This window comes from Alosa pseudoharengus, unplaced genomic scaffold (genome assembly GCF_046254945.1).
Source record: "Alosa pseudoharengus isolate Yale_2024_CS ecotype anadromous, Long Island Sound unplaced genomic scaffold, YU_APseudo_1.1 YU_APseudo_1.1_scf_4, whole genome shotgun sequence".
Lineage (NCBI taxonomy): Eukaryota > Metazoa > Chordata > Actinopteri > Clupeiformes > Clupeidae > Alosa > Alosa pseudoharengus.
In genome coordinates this window covers 27,990,557-28,010,556 of record NW_027468774.1, presented here as the reverse complement: position 1 = coordinate 28,010,556, position 20,000 = coordinate 27,990,557, and the positions used below count along the sequence as shown (strand labels likewise).

The following is a 20,000-nucleotide window of genomic DNA, read 5'->3' as shown; positions in this document are numbered from 1 at the left end:
TCTCTGTGAAGCTCCAGTCAGAGCTCTGCACACCAAAGCCATCACTACATCCTCAGTGGCAATAGACTATGGCAATGAATAGAACATTTTCATTATGGATTCATAATATTCCAAAACAATCTAGCTAGCTACACAAACCAATTTACGTGGTCTTTCTCATCTCAGAATGCTTGAAAATTATACACTTTTATAAAAATAAAAAATTATACCGTTTTTTTCAGTCTCTTTGGTGCATTTCTCAGATCAGATTTGAAATTATCAAAACAAATTCAACCTCCACATTCAAGTTACTTTTACACCTCATGAAAGTATTTTCTCATTATTTTCAACAGATAGAAATATGTGATTAGCTCTCTGTTGAATAGTCCTACTCCCCAAAACATCTTGTCATTAGTTCATTGCTTGAGTCATTACATGATGCAAAAATGTTGAACCAGTTGTCATATGATTTTGTCATTTCTATTACACATTTTTGGTAAGTGTCCTCTGGATTCATGAATTGCTCTCATGTGAATCTTTCTTTGTCTTTTTTAAAGCTGACATTTTATAGAGCTAAAGCAAAGCTAAAGCTAAGCTGGTGGAGGGCAAGGCAACAGAACATTTAGACATCTTCATTGCCCCGCTCACTATCTTGCACTCTTGTTCAACTTTTGTGTGTGTGTGTGTATGTGTGTGTGTGTGTGTGTGTGTGTGTGTGTGTGTGTTTGTGTGTGTGTGTGTGTGTGTGTGTGTGTGTGTGTGTGTGTGTGTGTGTGTGTGTGTGTGTGTTGTTTGTGATGTTAGTGCTGGTAGCCATGGGGCAGTTTTCTCATGAAAAAAACACCACCACAAATTATCGCCACATAGTGACACAGCTGGAGCGGAGACAAACGCAGCGACATGATCACACACACACACACACACACAAACACACACACACACACACACACACACACACACACACACACACAAACACACACACACACAAACACACACACACACACACACACACACACACACACACACACACACACACACACACACACACACACACACACACACACACACACACACACACACACACACACACACACACACACACACACACACACACACACACATACACACACACACAAACACACTGAATCACACATAAATGTACATCCATTTAATCACTGTGCATGGACACCCACGGAGATATGCACACACACACACACACACACACACACACACACACACACACACACACACACACACACATACACACTCAGAGCGCTGTGATCCATGCAACAGCAGAGAGCAGTGTGCTTTCCTGGCGGTGGCTCCACAAGGCTGGGAGCGGGGAGGAGAGCAAACAGAAATCCACAGATATAATAAAAGAGGGAAACGGATGAATAATCAGACATCTCATGCCCTCGGTACCCTCCTCCCTTCTTCCCTCTCATCCTTCTCCTTCACTCACCACCCCTTCACAATCCCCCATTCCCCTTCTCCTCTCTCTCTCTCTCTCTCGCTCTCGCTCACTCACTCTCTCACTCTCTCTCTCTCTCACTCTCTCTCTCTATCTCTCTCCCACCCCCTCAGCTGCTGCAGGACAGGAGATGACATGTGGACACTCTCTGAATTACTAATTGCTAGAGAAAGGGAGAGTGAGAGAGAGAGAGAGAGAACGAGAGGGAGGGAGAGGGACAGAGAGAGAGAGAGAGAGAGCGCAAGAAAGAGAGAGGCAGAGGGGAGGTGGTTTGACGCATCCAGACTGCAACCATTGGCTTTTTTCTACATTAAGGAGGAGAAAAAAAAGAGCTGCAGAGAGGCACTACACTGAATACTGGATGTGTTCCTCCCTCTATATCTCTCTGAGTCTCACTGTCTCTCTCTTTCTCTCTTTCTCACGTATTCCCGTTCAGTGGCATTGAGAAATAGGCTCTCTTTCTGTCTTGATCACCCCCATGAATTTGTTTGTTTATACACCCACACGGTGTGTGTGTGTGTGTGTGTGTGTGTGTGTGTGTGTGTGTGTTAGAGAGAGAGAGAGAGAGAGAGTGTGTGTGTGCGTGTCACTCCAGTCAAAATATGCCCAACACATATGAACATTTTCTCCTAAATGCATCTATGTATCTCACTTACTCTCTCTCTCTCTCTCTCTCTGTCTCTTTCTCCCTCACTCACTCTATCAGCTCAGGGAGAGAAATCAATAGCCACAAAGGAATCATCCTGTCTATGGCATACCCATAAAGCAAAGCGCAAGGGGCAAGACAAAGATGTGCATACACACAAGTGTGTGCGTGTGTGTGTGTTTAGCTATGAATGTGTGATAATGACTAGGTGTTTGTGTGTGTGTGTGTGTATGTGTGTGTGTGTGTGTGTGTGTGCGCGTGGGTGCGTGTGCGTGTACGCGCGTGGAGAACCTAATATAGAATAGATATAGTCTTCAGAATATCACGGTGACATGTAATCAAATGGTAATGTGTGTGTGTGTGTGTGTGTGTGTGTGTGTGTGTGTGTGTGTGTGTGTGTGTGTGTGTGTATACAGTATGTCACATACTCACTTTGTGATATATGAATATGAATTTTATAATCCAGTTTTTTGTAGCCCAGATCTACGTACTAGCCATAGCAAATGACAACCTCACCATGGAGTGCCTTAAAATCTCACATATATTAACCACACAGTTCACGGTCATAACCTTTAGCTGTTGTGTTTGTTTAATGATTCCCTCAAGCAATTACCCTTTTCATTATGACCCATTATTAAAAATATTTCTGCGACTGAAGGATCACAGAAAATAATGCATGGGAGTATGACAAACGTGAATGTAAAGGATGCTATGGCGACTCCAACAGATGTGTTGTGACAATGCCAACAAAAATGCTTGTTTTATACAATTTGTTTAGTTCTCATCTGAAACCCTTCATCAGCACTTAATACCTCATTCCATACAAAATTATACAGTGCTATACACAGTCATACACAACTACACACAGCCAAATTCAGCTATACTGAACAATTATGCACAATCATGCAGCTACACACAATACTACAAAACACATCACATACTGTACAACTACACACAATCATATACAGTGCAATCTCAAACAATAATACATAACTATACTTACATAATTGTATACAACCACACACAATCCTACACAGCCGTGGCCAATCACAAGTTCGGTATCCGTGACAGGTTGTCTGGGCTCTGGGTCTCCTGCAAACCTTGTCATCTCCGGCACAGCAGTTGGCCGGCCGTTTCCAAGGATTTCTCTTTCTCGCTTCTGGTGTTGGCCAGCCCTGGTCTAGCCGGGCCCCTGAATCAGGCCACGGCCTGCTGGGGCCCTGCTCCCTCCACAGCAGGTGTGCTGGAGCTGATTTCTGTTGCGCAACCCGCCTTGAGTGGCACAGCTTTTCCCATCAGCCCATTTGAGAAGGGTTACTTACCCACTGAGAGCTCTCTAGACAATCCAGAAATTGTGTTTGTTTGTTTGTTCGCTCGGCTATGTCTTTCAGTGGTACTTATTTATGATGTTGATAATGATTCAGTGAGTGACACGACTACGTATGTGGCTGTTAAGAGGCTCAGGGAGAGAAATAGCCACGAGCCAGAGATGCAAACTCTTTGGTTTGGTGATTATACTCTGTGATGATGTAAGGACAACAGCAGCCTACATATAAATGGAATGTACAATGTATGCTGTGTATATTTCATATAGGTTGTGTTTTGCTTGTTCTTGAGAAGTCTATGCAAAAAATTATGTTTTTTGGAATTTGAGATAAGGACTTAGGTTGTGATACCCCGTGAGAGATAGAGTCCTTGTCATCCTAAAGATCTGCCACTGATGAATGTGGAGGCCATGGAAGGAAGATGGGAAGACATCCCAGAATGTTGACTGTAATTGCAATCAGCAGTGAAACCAGACGTGTGCCAAATGCCAATACAGTTACACATTATGACTTTGATGGACACAGATACTGTTTTTAAACCGCAGGTGATATAAGCAACGATACATTTCTCAGGCCATATATTCTTTTTAACATGTATAGTGTCTGGATGGACACAGGCTGCCTGTAGTCACAGGACTAAACCCTCTGGGGGGCAGGGTAGGTTACGCAGGGACACACACGCCGCTCTGAGTGGATCTCTTCTCAGCGAATTTCCCCTGTGATTAAGAGGCTGTGTTCAAGAGCTGGAGGATGAGAACCCATTTGAGAAGCTGTGAGAGGGAGACCGGCTGGGAGAAGTGACAAGGAGCGGGGAAATGTGTTCGGATAAAATGTGCTTTCATAACCAAAGGTGACATTCAAACGCTGCCATCAAACATGACTTTGAAAAGTCTGCAGACTTGTTTCTGTTCATCCAGATAATAGTGGATTTTGGATTCGTGCACACATCAGCTTTTACTGTAAAGCTTTTTGTTATTTCTGTCCTTTCCCAATGCAGATATCACGTCTATATAATGCCTTTCAAAGTCATGTTCTTTTTTCTCCAAAAAGGATTTCCATATATGGGGGGTGGCAATAAGTATGTATTTCACTCAGTATAAAGTGTGGGTGTGTTTGGGTGTGTGTGTGTGTGTGTGTGTGTGTGTGTGTGTGTGTGTGTGTGTGTGTGTGTGTGTGTCAGCCACTCTCCTTTATCTGTCCAGAGAGAGAGAGAGAGAAAGAAAGAGAGAGAGAAGTGTTTTGCTGGTGTGTGCTCCCCTGTCTGTTCCCAAAATTGACAAAATGTGCGTAAAGGGAGAGAGAGATGACTGGTTGGTACATCTATACAACATGGAATACACAAAAAATGGGTGGCTAACCTCACCTCTGCCAACCCCCTCTTTAAGTTTTCATTGTCATTCACTGTTGAGCCCCCCAGACCCCCCCCCACACACTTGATGTAATGATGTAGCTAAGGCTCAGAGCTGGGGGTGAAGTTACACTTTACAGTAAATGCCTTAAGATGACTCCCATTTGGTGCTGCCATCATCATCTTTAAACTGCCAGTGCAGCCTCACATATCTGTACCAGCGAGACCAATTTGAGGTGCTGCGTTTAGCCGTCCCTGAAACCTGAAGCCTGTTGGGGTTCCTGGCTCTCCAACACCCCTTACCGCTCTCCTCCACCGAGTCCATTTAGCGTCCGTTTACCCATCGTGGGCTCAGATGTGCCAGTTAAAGGCCACAGTTGTCCGCAGCATGCAGCTCCGCAGGTGAGTCGACGGAGAGATGTAGACCCTGATCACTCCACTGGATCCCCTGCTGCTCTCATCACTGTCCCTTGCTTTTTACAGCGGGCACTCATACAAACACATACAGAGACACACACACACACACGCACAGACACACACACACACACATACACACACACACACACCAGGCAAAAATACGCCAGAGACCTGCTGCTGCACACTACACCATAGGCTGAAAAAATCAATGTGCTGAAGGTATATGCATCTAGTTTGGCGCTATTTAAATGCAGTTACATTTAATGAAACATTGACAAAGTCATTTCAAAATGTTTATGCAAACAAAAGCGAGGGCTTAGTGAGAAGGGGGCGACAGCTACAGTTAATGACAACAACATCTATTAAGCTATTGCGAAGTCCTGCATGTCTAGCTGTGTGTACAGAGTCACTCATGTGACCTGTCCACAATCCCCAACACATTTTATTTGCTTTAATCTTGTAATTACTGTTGATTTTGATGTCATATGCAACAGAAATGGGCTTGCCCTGTATATGTGTGTGTGCGTGCGTGTGTGTAAATGACTCTGTGTAGTGAAGAAACAAGGCCGCAGTGTTATGAGTCAGGGTGCCACAAGGGTTTGTGGGTCGTGATCTCTCCAGTAGGTTTCACCTCCTTGCTGACGCTCACTCACACAATCACTCTCTCTTTCTCTTTTTCTCTCTCTCTGTTTCTTTCTCTCTCTCTGTTTCTTTCTCTCTCTCTGTCTCTCTCTCTGAGAAGAATACTTTGGATAGAGACCCATCTTACAGTAATTACTCTGATCAAGTTTCAAGTCAAGTTATAATCTGAATTACACTGTGTAAATACAGCGACCGAGTGGATGTGCTTTTAGTTCTGGATAAAGTTCCCAATGTCACCGTGAGAATGAAAAAAGGCAATACAGTAATCACAAAAGCGCCATCACTCTCACACAATCTAACAACACTGTTTTATTTCATTCTGTGGTAAATACAGGGATTTACCGTCATTTCCAGACTATAAACTGAGTTTTTTACATTGATTTTGCAAAATTTCTTCAGCTATGAAGTTAATACACTATACATGGGAATGCATTAGTTTTCTTCATTCTTCTTTATGATTAAAACATGATCTGATTCTGATGTATTGGGCACTGCGGTTGATACACAGTGTGTTTTGTTTTTTCAATTTGCATAAAACACTGTCTTGCAGTTTATACATAATACGGCTAATACATGGGAAATGACTGTATGTGCTCATATCAGCAATAAAGTGTAAGACTGATGAGCTGCCAGTGTACTTACGGCAAGAAAACTATAACATAGTCTACACCTATGTCTACATCAACATCTACAAAAAGAATAATTACAAATGAATGTGTCAATGTCCGACACATACATCTGTTACAGTTACAGTTGTTCTCTGAGGGTCACTGCAGTCCGGTGTCTCTGTCTGACCCTCATTCTGTCCTGTTATCATTCCCCAGTAGCCACCTCCTCCTGATCCTGGTCCACCCCTCCAGAGTCTCCCTCCAAAGGCAGCTGTGTCCCCTGGCCTCTCCAAGGGTCACTGCCCCATGAAGCCATCTTTTTAATCTCGGGAAGCGGTGCCATCGATCGCCTTTGATTTGCAATCTCTCTCAGGCATCACTAAAAGTGCCGGATCTATGACGGAGGGTGCTCACCATTATTAATGGAGTTTGGGGTCCCCATCGATTCCAATAGGTGCACGGCAGGTCTTTCCGATCTTCCACCACAGATTTACAGCGCCCAGTGACTGTCCACCATACTTGGCATAGGCTACACAGGACATGGCTGAGACAGATTTTGACATAGCCTATCTCTAAATGAGTCTGTATAGATAGATGAGGTGTGTGTGCTAGTGTGAGTGTTTGTGTTCTCACCGATGGGAGGCTACATATGTGTGTCGGCACCTGCGTTGTGTGAGTCCGAATATGTAAATGTGTGTGAATTGTGTGTGAATTGTGTGTGTGTGTGTGTGTGTGTGTGTGTGTGTGTCTTTGTATGTGTCATGTTTATATGCATGTGTGTGTGCATATTCATGCATTTGTGTGTGTGTATGTGTGCACGCGTCCGTACATGCATATTTATGTGCATGTGTGCGAGCACGCGTGTGTGTGTTTGTGTGGTGATGACAGACTGGTTGGCTGGACGGTGGGCTCTCTACATGGAGTGTGTGTAGCTCAGTGGGAAGGACACAGCCACTGCGAGGGAAATCAAATTAGCACCAGGCCAGCATGGGAGGGGCAAGCACGGCTTTGGCTCAGCTAACAAGGCAAGCCCAGTCACCTGTGTGTGACACACACACACACACACACACACACACAGTACATATACACAAACAGGGGGCACACCTTATGGACATGCCCCTGTGCTGACCACACCAGATAAAACCCCTGTGTGTGTATGTTTGTGTGTGTGTGTGTGTTTGTGTGTGTGTGTGTGTGTGTGTGTGTGTGTGTGTGTGTGTGTGTGTGTGTGTGTGTGTGTGTGTGTGTTTGTAGGGGCCTTCAGATATATTCTCATATCCGTGAAGCTTAATTTCTTTATTAGTGTACAGTTTTATAGGCTTGGTAAGGTCTTAGCATCTCCATATTTTTGTTGCAAACAAGATGATAATTGTGGGCTTGTTTTTAGTGAGTTTAGTAGAGTTGTTTATTCATATACTATACTGTATTTGCTAATTACAATTACAGTGTCTCACCTAGCATATTTAAAGAGAAACTGTCTCATGGTATAGATTTAAGGACATGATCAAGGGCTCCTTGTACTTTGTCTTCAGACACAATTACCGGTAGTATAAAAGAGAGTAGAGACAAGGAGAGAGAGAGTGAAGGAGTGTGTTTATGAGGTAGAAAGAGGCACAGATAGCTAGCCTACAGGAATTGAGAAGGGGGAGAGTGAGAGGAAGGGACAGAGGGAGAGAGATGGAGAGAAAGAGATGGGGAGAGAGAGAGAGGGAGAGAACAGGAGGTAACAGGACACTAAGATCTTAGACCAGCTGTTTTTAGAACTCTCACCAATCCCCACCGGCTCTCTTCTTTCCCCAAGCCTCCTCCGTTTCTCTCACCTGCTTTCTTTCCTTCCCTCCCTTTCTATCCCCTGCTTTTCAGTCCATCTCCTTATAATACTACTCGGCAGTCATTACATTTTCACTCCACCATCTTAACTCCTCTATCTTTCTTTTCCTCTCTCTACTTTCTCTCTCTCTCATCTGCTGTCAGTTGTTCCCTTTGTGTTGGGTATGTGTGTGCATTGGCTGAAGGTGAGGGATGAATTGGGACGACCCAAATAAAGTTTGTTTGCAGTTTGCTAACTCGCTAACTGCAGTTGGAGCCACCGCCACCGCTGCTGCCGCCGCTGCTACATGTTGGCCCGTTTTCCAGTCCTCATGGGTCGCTCCGAGAATACTGTATTTATGAAACGCATCTCGGGAGCGGAAACAAAATGGGCGACCATTTTCGCTTGTTGTCAATAAGACATTGTCTGTACTGTGTGTTCTTCTTACCATGTGTAACAGGACAAGGTCCACGCCCCTTGTCTAGGTCAGGAGTGCCATTGCAAGTGGCTCTTGGCATTCGGAGGTGAGCCAATCAGCATATAGTAGTGGCTATATTAACTTCAGCTTTTAATTTGAAAGCTGACGTCATAGCTGCATACTGTTGTTTGTCCACCTGACTCCTGCCTTCACCGCGGGATCCCTTGTGCTCTTTTGGCCTCCTGCCCGCTGTGCATGCTTCCAGTGACATTCCTGGTAGGTTATCGTGGCATTGCATTCGTTGTAGCTTTCCCTGTATGATGTAGGCTAGTTAGTTAATACAAACTTTGGGGTTTTAGGACTGCTGTCGGTCGCAGAACATGGGCCTCATAACCAACCTGATCGGTACGTAAGTTTAACTGTCTTTAAAATAATATGTAGCTTGCATGGGTTTTAATTGTATCTTTTCATGTAACAGAGCTTGGTGGTAACACAAGGAGCGGCAACATCAAGGCTACTTTGGTCCGGGTTTCCGAACGCTGCTGTTTTGTTTTTACCTAAGTTGTGATGGTCGATTTTACATGTTTTGTTTATTGTATGTTTGTATACATTTTAACTTTCACACGGGAGAATAACTGTATATCGATGGACGCTCTCGTCCAGTAGACCTTAGCTACTGTATTACGATGTTCACCACACTATGTGAGTGCATATACTGTGCATTGTGCGTATTAGGAGTATTGGCTCCTTCTTTGATTCTCCTCTCGTGCCGGACAGGAGCTGCAGGCCAACTGGGGTGGCGGACTATCTCGAGGTGGTGGCGTCTCTTCACTTTTCCTGCTGTGGTGCATTTTGAGTATTTGCTATTGACATTCACGTGTGGTGTGTCTGTAGACCCTCTCCCTGATATGCTCTCCAGCCCTGGGTAAGCTCCAGCCCTGTTCCTGGCTCCTTCCACCCCTCCTCAGCCAGTACTCTGATGAGCTCATTCTGGTGTATGTATGTGTGTGTCATGTGTGTCCAGGCCTTGTAGGCCGTTTGTGTCAGTGCCTTAGTGGCAAAAAGTCTGACTGTCTGGAGAGAACTCACTCCCTATATGTTTTTAATATTTGTTAATAAAGACAGTGTATTTTTGGAACCACGCATCTGGTTTTCTGTGACCACGAACCTGTGTTGCCTGGTGGGGCTTCATGTACTAAGTTAGCCCAACTGATTGAATATTCTGAGGGGCAGGGCCTCAGATGGCGTAGTCGACATTTTTATTTGGGAGCTAACCTCCCACTTGCCACATTTGGCGTAGTCGGCAGGAGGATCACATAGCAAAGCCAGAGACGTGTGTTCCAGTGTTTTTCTGTCTTTTGTTTCTTGTCTGTGCTTTGTTTGATTTGGTTTTTGTTTATCTTTTTTTTTTCTCAAGACAAAACAGCAGCTGTTCGTTGGACCAATGAGAGTCAGGCAAGCTTGTTTTGGCGCATGGCCAACAAAGGTTACGTCTCTTTTAACCCCCCACCCCCTTGTCTGCAGCATTGACTGCTGCTACTTATGTTGTGTTGTGTGCAGAACAACCAGGAGCGGCTCCTCCCTTTTGGGGACCTCGGGGCATGGGCTGTGGACCCATTAGCGGGGTCTGGGAAGATCCTCTCCTGGCCTCTGTGTGTCGCGGTGTTTTGGCCTACTGACCACCCGCGTGTCGTGCTATGTGGCTTTGTGTTTTGTGTACAGGTCGACCAGGAGTGACCTCTCCCTAGGTGGACCTTCGGGGCATGGGCTGTGGACCCATTAGCGGGGTCTGGGAAGATCCTCTCCTGGCCTCTGTCGCGGTGTTTCGGCCTACTGACCACCCGCGTGTTGTGTTATGTGTTTTGTGCATTAAGGGTAACCAGGGTGGCTCCTCCCTAGGGGGACCTTTGGGTCATGGGATCCCAGTGTGGTGAGTCCCATTAGCGGGGTCTGGGTGTAGAGCCCCCCCCTGGCCCCTGTCAGTCACGGCATATCGGCCTACAGACCAGCCGTAGAGTGTGTTTTGGGAGAGTCTGGCAACCTGCAGTGCCTCCTCACCTGCTGACCTTTGGGTCATGGGCCACCGTAAAGGTGGGGCCCATTAGCGGGGTCTAGTGTGGAGGCCCTCATGGTTCCTGGTATCTCACCTCTGTCGAGGTTTGACCATCAATCGTCGGGTCGACGATTCAAGAAGCCGGGGTAGAATGTAACAGGACAAGGTCCACGCCCCTTGTCTAGGTCAGGAGTGCCATTGCAAGTGGCTCTTGGCATTCGGAGGTGAGCCAATCAGCATATAGTAGTGGCTATATTAACTTCAGCTTTTAATTTGAAAGCTGACGTCATAGCTGCATACTGTTGTTTGTCCACCTGACTCCTGCCTTCACCGCGGGATCCCTTGTGCTCTTTTGGCCTCCTGCCCGCTGTGCATGCTTCCAGTGACATTCCTGGTAGGTTATCGTGGCATTGCATTCGTTGTAGCTTTCCCTGTATGATGTAGGCTAGTTAGTTAATACAAACTTTGGGGTTTTAGGACTGCTGTCGGTCGCAGAACATGGGCCTCATAACCAACCTGATCGGTACGTAAGTTTAACTGTCTTTAAAATAATATGTAGCTTGCATGGGTTTTAATTGTATCTTTTCATGTAACAGAGCTTGGTGGTAACACAAGGAGCGGCAACATCAAGGCTACTTTGGTCCGGGTTTCCGAACGCTGCTGTTTTGTTTTTACCTAAGTTGTGATGGTCGATTTTACATGTTTTGTTTATTGTATGTTTGTATACATTTTAACTTTCACACGGGAGAATAACTGTATATCGATGGACGCTCTCGTCCAGTAGACCTTAGCTACTGTATTACGATGTTCACCACACTATGTGAGTGCATATACTGTGCATTGTGCGTATTAGGAGTATTGGCTCCTTCTTTGATTCTCCTCTCGTGCCGGACAGGAGCTGCAGGCCAACTGGGGTGGCGGACTATCTCGAGGTGGTGGCGTCTCTTCACTTTTCCTGCTGTGGTGCATTTTGAGTATTTGCTATTGACATTCACGTGTGGTGTGTCTGTAGACCCTCTCCCTGATATGCTCTCCAGCCCTGGGTAAGCTCCAGCCCTGTTCCTGGCTCCTTCCACCCCTCCTCAGCCAGTACTCTGATGAGCTCATTCTGGTGTATGTATGTGTGTGTCATGTGTGTCCAGGCCTTGTAGGCCGTTTGTGTCAGTGCCTTAGTGGCAAAAAGTCTGACTGTCTGGAGAGAACTCACTCCCTATATGTTTTTAATATTTGTTAATAAAGACAGTGTATTTTTGGAACCACGCATCTGGTTTTCTGTGACCACGAACCTGTGTTGCCTGGTGGGGCTTCATGTACTAAGTTAGCCCAACTGATTGAATATTCTGAGGGGCAGGGCCTCAGATGGCGTAGTCGACATTTTTATTTGGGAGCTAACCTCCCACTTGCCACACATGCATGTTTTGGAGCTCCTTCTTTTCCGAGAATCAGGTTTGTTTATATATTATGAGTCAACCAATAGCTGTGGCAGTTTGCATGCTGTGTATAAAACTGGCCCTGATGGATTTTGAGGGTCAGATTTACAGATCTCATTTCTTCTTCGGGGAAAGATTCCTCAGTGCCCTCGGTCATGGCTCCAGTGCTGGCAGTGGAGCCCAGACTCCAGGGAGATAAACAGACTTTAATGTGAGCAAAGATCGGGGTGACTAGAAGGCAGTGACGCATTCCTCTACCCCCCCATCTCTCTCTCTCTCTCTCTCTCTCTCTCTCTCTCTCTCTATTTCTCTCTCTCTCTCTCCAGAAACACCTGTGACTCACTCCAATACTGGGAAATCTCAACATCTCTCTCTCTCCCTCCATCCCTTTCTCCTTCTCACATGTTCTAGTCTTAGCTCATCTGGGTATTGATGGGAATATGATATCATGTGTTGGCTTGCATTTAAAGGGGAATAGGAGTTGGAGCAGGGGTTATTGTGGTCAGGGTAACTTTATAAAGCCGCACGAGGAACCTGTCAGACTAGACGGCCATTGTTTAGTTCTTGATCCTGAGGGGTCATTTTATGTAAGTATGTTGAAGCTTAGCATTTGGACGATTTCCGCGTGTATTGTCTGTAGGTCTTTCTGATGATCCTTCTTTATTTTTGTGCACATCATTTTGGGGGTTTTCACATTTCAAAGACCACTGCAACAGTTTTTTTTGGTAGCTGTAAGCCTGCAACGTTTCCTCTTGGAAAATATGACAAATGGAATGATGGACACTACGATAACACTGAGCAACAGTGTGGACTGATACTCCACTGTGTCTATTTTACATCACACCATTACCCACACAACAGCACAGGCAGCTCAGTATTCCTCCAGCAACACAAATGGAACACAACGCCCCACGTGCACACACACACACACATGCACACATACAGATCTATGCTGCACATATTCTTATCCCATATTAACTTATTCCTTTCTTACACGGATACACCAACGCACACACACACACACGAACGTGACACCTGCAGCAGAAGGGAAATGCAGCAGCACAGCGATGTGCTTAGTTGCGCTTCCATCTCGTGCGGTAGGCCTTATTGAGATTAATAACCTCTGATTATGAAGATTAATCTGCCGATTAGGCCTGTTGTGCCTGCCCTGACTACCGCTGTTAATTAAGACGGCCCATGTTACTGTGCCGTCACCTCACATTAACCCTTGCACCCATTCATCCTCATCACTGCGGCAACTGTAACCTGGGAACCACGGTGCGCACCGGGTGGACATCACTGCAGTCCCCTGCAAAGGGAGCCGCTGCAAAGAATGTATCTGTGTCGCTCAAGTCTGGTTCCATCAGTTTGTGTTACAGCTTTTTCCAATTGCTAACACACTAAAATGACATGCAAAGCACAATTATTTAAACTGACACACAGAGAGCAAAACCTCTTCTCAAGTCTCCAAAACACATTTTCTCATTTACACACATTTTGCAATTCAAAACGGCACTTTTCAAATGCAGTGAACATGGTTCTCTGCAAAAGACACAACAATCTGACATAAAGTCACATGTTTGCCATTTCAAAACACTGCCATTCAAATTGACACTACATGAGCTAATTGGCCAACACATAGGGCAGCCGTGGCCTACTGGTTAGCACTTCGGACCTGTAACCGGAGGGTTGCCGGTTCGAACCCCGACCAGTAGGCACGGCTGAAGTGCCCTTGAGCAAGGCACTAACCCCTCACTGCTCCCCGAGCGCCGCTGTTAGTGCAGGCAGCTCACTGCGCCAGGATTAGTGTGTGCTTCACCTCACTGTGTGTTCACTGTGTGCTCTGTGTGTTTCACTAATTCACGGATTGGGATAAAAGCAGAGACCAAATTTCCCTCACGGGATCAAAAGAGTATATATACGTACTTACTTATATGAGCCCTGGCCAAACACCTCAATGGTTAATTGTTACCACTTCAATCAGGAAGTAATCACTAAAGACCACAGGTGAGCACCTTTTTTTACAATGGAAGACGTTGCAGAGAGGAAGAGGGGGAGTGAGAATGAGAGGGGGAGGAAGAGTGAGAGCTGGTAGAGGAGTTCATGGCCAAAGAAGACAACATTTCTCCAACATTTTCTGCAATTTTATTTTTCAGTTTACTGTTTTTTGAGAGCATATTTTTGTTCATTCCAATGTAAATATATCTGTTGTGCATATGTTGCACTGACTTGTTTGGTGAAAAATAAAAATAAAATGTTTCAACAGCATGTGTGTGCATATGCAAATATTTCTGTGCATGTGAACAATCTAAAGAATATTCTACAATTTGTTTTAGTATTATGGCAAAGCATACTAAAGATGAGAGTGCTTTTCATTATGCCCAACAGTGTGTAGTTGGTTAGACAAAAATCTGGTAATATGAATGAAGTGTGTGCCATTTGGTGCAAAAGTTTGATTTTGATAATGCTATATGTAGTTTTGGTTACAGTGCTTCATTTTGCAGGCTATATGAGGTATTTTGTCATTTGGGTGTGTGGTTTTGTGAATTGTGTCAAGTATTTTGATAAAACAACAATAGTTTGCAAAATTGTGTTTTATTGGAAAAAACTGTGATGTGTGAATGATGTAAATATTGTTTTAGTAGCCAGTGTGAAGAAATTTGTCTTTGCCATTTTAGCCATCCGTGGGTAGTAAACACACACGCATGCATGCACGCACGCACGCGCACACACACACACACACACACCAGTGGCAGACCTGCGTTTAGTGGTCGGACCCTTAATGACAATTTGTTGCACACATACACACTAAAAACACGGTAGCTCATGGTGCCTCTGGTCTGGCCACATTTCTACCCTGTCCAAGAGCACGTTTTTGTAACTGCGGACTTACTGCAACGACCGTGATTGTAGAACAGCAGGGCTTTCATCAGGGCACAGCAGCAGTTTCTTCAATTCAGACTGCATATCTGGGTTACCAGTGAGGTGCCAGCAGCATCACTTCCCATCACACAGAAGCTCATGTCAGCTAAATAGCCACAGCATGACGGGTCCACTGGTGTCTGCAGTTACGGACAGTTTCAATTATTATCGTAGGCTGGAGGTGCAGATGGGTGGATCTCAGGCTTAAGATTGAGCGAAGGTAAGATTTAACATGGCTGGCTCAGGGATGGATTACTGCACGGGCCTACCGGGCCCAGGCCCAGGGGCCCAAGGGGTCAGGGGGCCCTGAAGCCCAAGCCTTTGCATGGAATCATTGCCTCAATATCAACAAATCAGGATGAAGGCTATGAATCTGATTAAATTTAGTATTGGCCATCCCCAAAATGCACCAGAATACAGGAAATCACATCAAAATTTTTTACAAATTTCTGGGGGAGGGCCCCCAAACCCCCCCTCCCACATATACGACAATAAGTGGGGGGCCCTTAATACATCTGGGCCCAGGGGCCCGAAAGTTCATAATCCGCCCATGGGCTGGCTCATTGCAGTTGTGCAATATGTCAATTACAAAAATTGCAGTTGTGCAATATGTCAATTACAAAACAAACAGAGAATCTTTTCGAATGGCGAATGAATAGACTTGGGAGTCTTTGCTAGATTTTGGTCGTACATAACTAGCATATGTATGGGAGAGTGTCTGTGTGTGTGAGTGTTGAGAGAGAGAGATGAATACTGCAGTTCCACCTTCTGTTGACCTTGGCTTTGCTCTTGGCCAGGTGTCTCTGTACCTCCATCACACAGCACACACACACACACGCACACACACACACACAAGCACACACTCTCTCTCTCTCTCACACACACACACACACACACACACAGTCTTTCTGCTGTCAGTGTCGCCCCCAACTTCAGCTCCATCTATCTGAGTATCTGTAAGTGCACCCCACGCAACCGTAGCCATGGAGACACACACTCAAGTCTCTGGAATCTGTCTGCTAACTTTATTTCTTTATTTTTTTCCTTTTTTCTTTCACCACCCACTGGAAGCAGACTGAGATTAAATTAGTATGAACAGAGACTGGGATTAAATGGATGTCGTATACACTTTGGGGTTATACACACTCCGACATGAAACATGATCACACAGTACTGTAAATATGGGCATCCTAGCAGTTCTACGACTCTCTAACTCAAGTGAACAGAGCAAGCACACTAACCCAGACACATACACACACACACACACACACACACACACACACACACACACACACACACACACACACACTACACACACACAGACACACACACACACACACACAGGCATCCTAGCAGTTCTATGACTCTCTAACTCAAGTGAACAATGCAAGCACTAACTTAGACACACACACAGACACACACACTACACGCAAACATATTTGCACCAAACAGATTGAAGTACACACACAACCATACACAAGAAACATCATCACCAGATACCCACCCACACAACTACAGCACACAAACATACGGACAAACACACACACACACACACACACACACACACACCAGGCAGCCCCTCTTCCCTTCCCTTTTCTATACAACCCATCCATGTCCACTTTCAAATGAGTGGGATCCATCATCGATCTCTCCAGCTCAAAGGGATGACATCACCTTCGAGAGGGTTGCTGTGTGTGGGCGGGCTGCTCCACACATCTGTCTCGGACAGGGGAGCTGTGAGATTGGTCGGCTCCAGTACTCGTTTGGCGCACTGGGGGCCCGCCTCCCCGTGGGAGCTGAAGGATTCTGGGAGAATCTGTCAGTGCTTCTGGCTACATGACATCATCAGCACCAGCAGTGTCCATCACAGCGTGGTAGTGGTGGTGGTGGTGGGGGGGGGGGGGGGGGGGTTGGTATAAGGGGCTGTATATTATAGGAAAAGCTGGAAACATTATTAACATTATTAACATCTCATACACAAATACAGGTCTGCACACACACTTATAAATAACATAGAAATGTTATAAACACCTATTCACACACATACAGTAGAAGCACGCACACACACACACACACACACACACAAAACACACACTCACACACACAGAAATACACACACCATTAGATTGCTGGGGTAGTATCAGAATGCAGTATAATGCGAGGTAGAAACAAATTGGAAAGAAAACATATGGTGGAGAGGTCAGGTGGGAGACCGGTGGGTCTGGAGGACACACTGTGTGTGTGTGTGTGTGTGTGTGTGTGTGTGTGTGTGTGTGTACACAATACATTAGGCAGGGGGGTTGATAATTGACCACTTCCAATTATCTTTAATAATCCCTAAGTAATCTTTGCCAGTGAATGGAAATTGGGCGGAAGCAAAATTCATTAACAGTCAGAGATTACGATAAAAGTAAAAATCAGTTTCCCCGGCCAAAATGTGCTCCTTTGTCACCAGGCAGTTCTCAGAGAATTAGTAGCCTACTAATTTTCAGAGGGGAGGGGAGAGGAGAGGAGTGGAGAGAGGAGGACATTTTTATGACAGGATTTCATTATTTTAACAGTTTATAGTGAACAGTTTTTGTATGCATTCTTTTGCCAGTTGACATTTTCACAGCCTCCCTTGCTTCTAAGATCAGTTTATTGGTCTCACTCCTGGTGTTCTTGCCTTTGATAGCTATCATATGGCAGCTTCCTCTAGGTGACCTTAGTGACAGACAGCTATATCACGAAAGGAGGGAGCTGGGGAAAACAGCAAGCTTTATTTCTTCACACAATTTGTTGTTTTCATTTATTTAAAATGTGAGAGAGAAAGAAAGGGGGGGTACAGGGAGGTAGAGAGGTGAAGTGGAGTGGAGGAGGGCTGTGGGGTTTGTGAAACCAGTAGAGATTAGTGACCAGGACTGGTCTGTTCTCATGGATTACAAGTGAAGTGTTAGTTAGTGAAAATACCTAGAATGAAATTTAATAATGCATAATATGGAGATACAGTAACAGGACAAAGAAGCATGAATTGGAGAGAGAGATAAAAAGGGGTGAGGGCATCTAATGCTTAAGATAACTTGGTCCTTATGGGCTAGGGATGGTCATAAATCTGCCCTCATATCCCACCAGTGACCCCCGCCTCTCTCTCTTTCTCTCCACTCGTCCTCTCTCTCTCTCTCTCTGACTGTCTCCTAAAGGTTCAGTGTAATTATGCTTTTTATGAGTGAGCCTGACAGCACTGAGTTCATGGGGTCAGCCTACAGTTCTTACTCACATCGCTAGACAGGGGTTCAATGTCCACACCCACACACACACACACACACACACACACACACACACACACACACACACACACTCACCTGCTTGCCACCCCCCTTGATCTCCCTGCGTTGATTGAGTAAGTCCCGCACCTGTCCACTCAGGCGATGCCCAGAGGGCAGGCCGGTCGTCCCCAGACAGCTCGGGTCATCTGTCCCCTGCTCCGCTCGCCGATAGAGAATCATAAGAGTTTCTGTTTCATTTTATGATTTTATTAATGCCTCCTGTATTATTTATACGCCCAAGGCTGCCGGACACAGTTATCAGCAGAGCCCTGGTGCATATGACAAGGGGCCCTGCGGATACAGAGAGGTCCGTCCAAGGCAGGGAGAGAGGGTGATGTACGAGGGCCGAGGAGTCGGCCAGGCACAGCGGGGCCTTGGGGTTGGTGGGTGATGGGAGGGGTGAGGGCGAGGGAGGGGGGCAGTTGTGTTTTGTGGCCTCGGCCTCAGCCCCTGGTCTCTGTCTCGGCACTGGCACAAGTCCTGGCAGCGACCCAGCATCCCCTGAGGTGACAGAAAGGCATTGCGCCTGCAGCGAGTGAATGGGCGAGAGGGGTTGGCGTCGCGCTCTGGCACGTGTGTGGTGGTGGCGGTGGAGTCCAGGAGGTGATGATGGCTTTTGGGAGCTCCCGAAAAACACAACAAAAAATAAAAACATGTACAGTGGACACAGGGACTGAGAATCATGGCATGTGAGAGTGTACAGCAGTGGCTGTGGATCCCACCAAAGTAGTACACAAGATACTGCCTGCGTGTCACTAAAATAGTATAACCACATGGTCATATAAATTGAAACAAACAACCCTACAAACACAGACAAGCACAAAACTAGTCCCCTGCACACTGACAAAGCATAAAATGATCGGGTTGGGGTTGCCATTAATGTGAATAATCCATCAGTTAATGTAATGTTCTGTATCCTCGTATCTGAATCCATCTGAGCAGGATATCTAATATATGATCAGTTTGCAATGATGCCATCCTGGAATGAAGTGTAGACATGGACGTTTTAAGTCACAGATCGACAAAACTGTGTGTGTGTGTGTGTGTGTGTGTGTGTGTGTGTGTGTGTGTGTGTGTGTGTGTGTGTGTGTGTGTGTGTGTGTGTGGTGATGTGCTTTGTAGTACACACTATGCGTGAAAGGCTCTCAAGTTTATTTTTGGCCATGGTGCTTTCTCTAATGCCAAACTTCATGTATTTCATTTGTTGTGTAAATGTGGATATCACATATTCATGATAGCAGATGTGGTGAAAAAAGGAAGGAATTCTTTTCATTTAGTGATAAACAAGACCTCTCTTCTCTGCCTCCTCCACCTCTTCATCTTTTCTCTGCTGCTCTTGGACTGTTTCTCTCTCTCTCTCTCTCTCTGCTCTCTCACTCCCTCGCTTTGCTCCTCGCTCTGCTCCTTTCTGCGGCTCTGTTTTCTACTCTCTCCCACTCGCTTTCGTTCGCTCCTCATCTTTTTCCCCCGCTCTGCACCTTCCTGGAAAGAGCGCCTCTCCCACACTCCCTCTCCCTTAGTCGCGCTCTCTCTCTCTCCATCTTTCTCTCTCTCCATCTTTCTCTCTCTCCATCTCTCTCACTCACTAATTGCCACAGTGCTCCTTGATAGAAATCAATGTCCTGT

At 45.7% G+C, this 20,000-nt stretch overlaps 1 protein-coding gene and 2 long non-coding RNA genes across 3 annotated transcripts in view; all 3 read left to right on the top strand.

Moving 5' to 3' along the window:
• cacng2a (calcium channel, voltage-dependent, gamma subunit 2a) overlaps window positions 1-20,000 on the top strand; it is a 55,054-nt gene that overhangs the window by 17,956 nt on the left and 17,098 nt on the right. The window lies entirely within an intron of this gene.
• LOC143102249 (uncharacterized) lies at window positions 8,835-9,508 on the top strand. Its single transcript, XR_012982564.1, has 3 exons — window positions 8,835-8,940; window positions 9,024-9,069; window positions 9,143-9,508. It is a non-coding gene; the product is annotated as an uncharacterized LOC143102249 (long non-coding RNA).
• Window positions 10,790-11,679, top strand: LOC143102248 (uncharacterized). The gene is made up of 3 exons (XR_012982563.1): window positions 10,790-11,111; window positions 11,195-11,240; window positions 11,314-11,679. It is a non-coding gene; the product is annotated as an uncharacterized LOC143102248 (long non-coding RNA).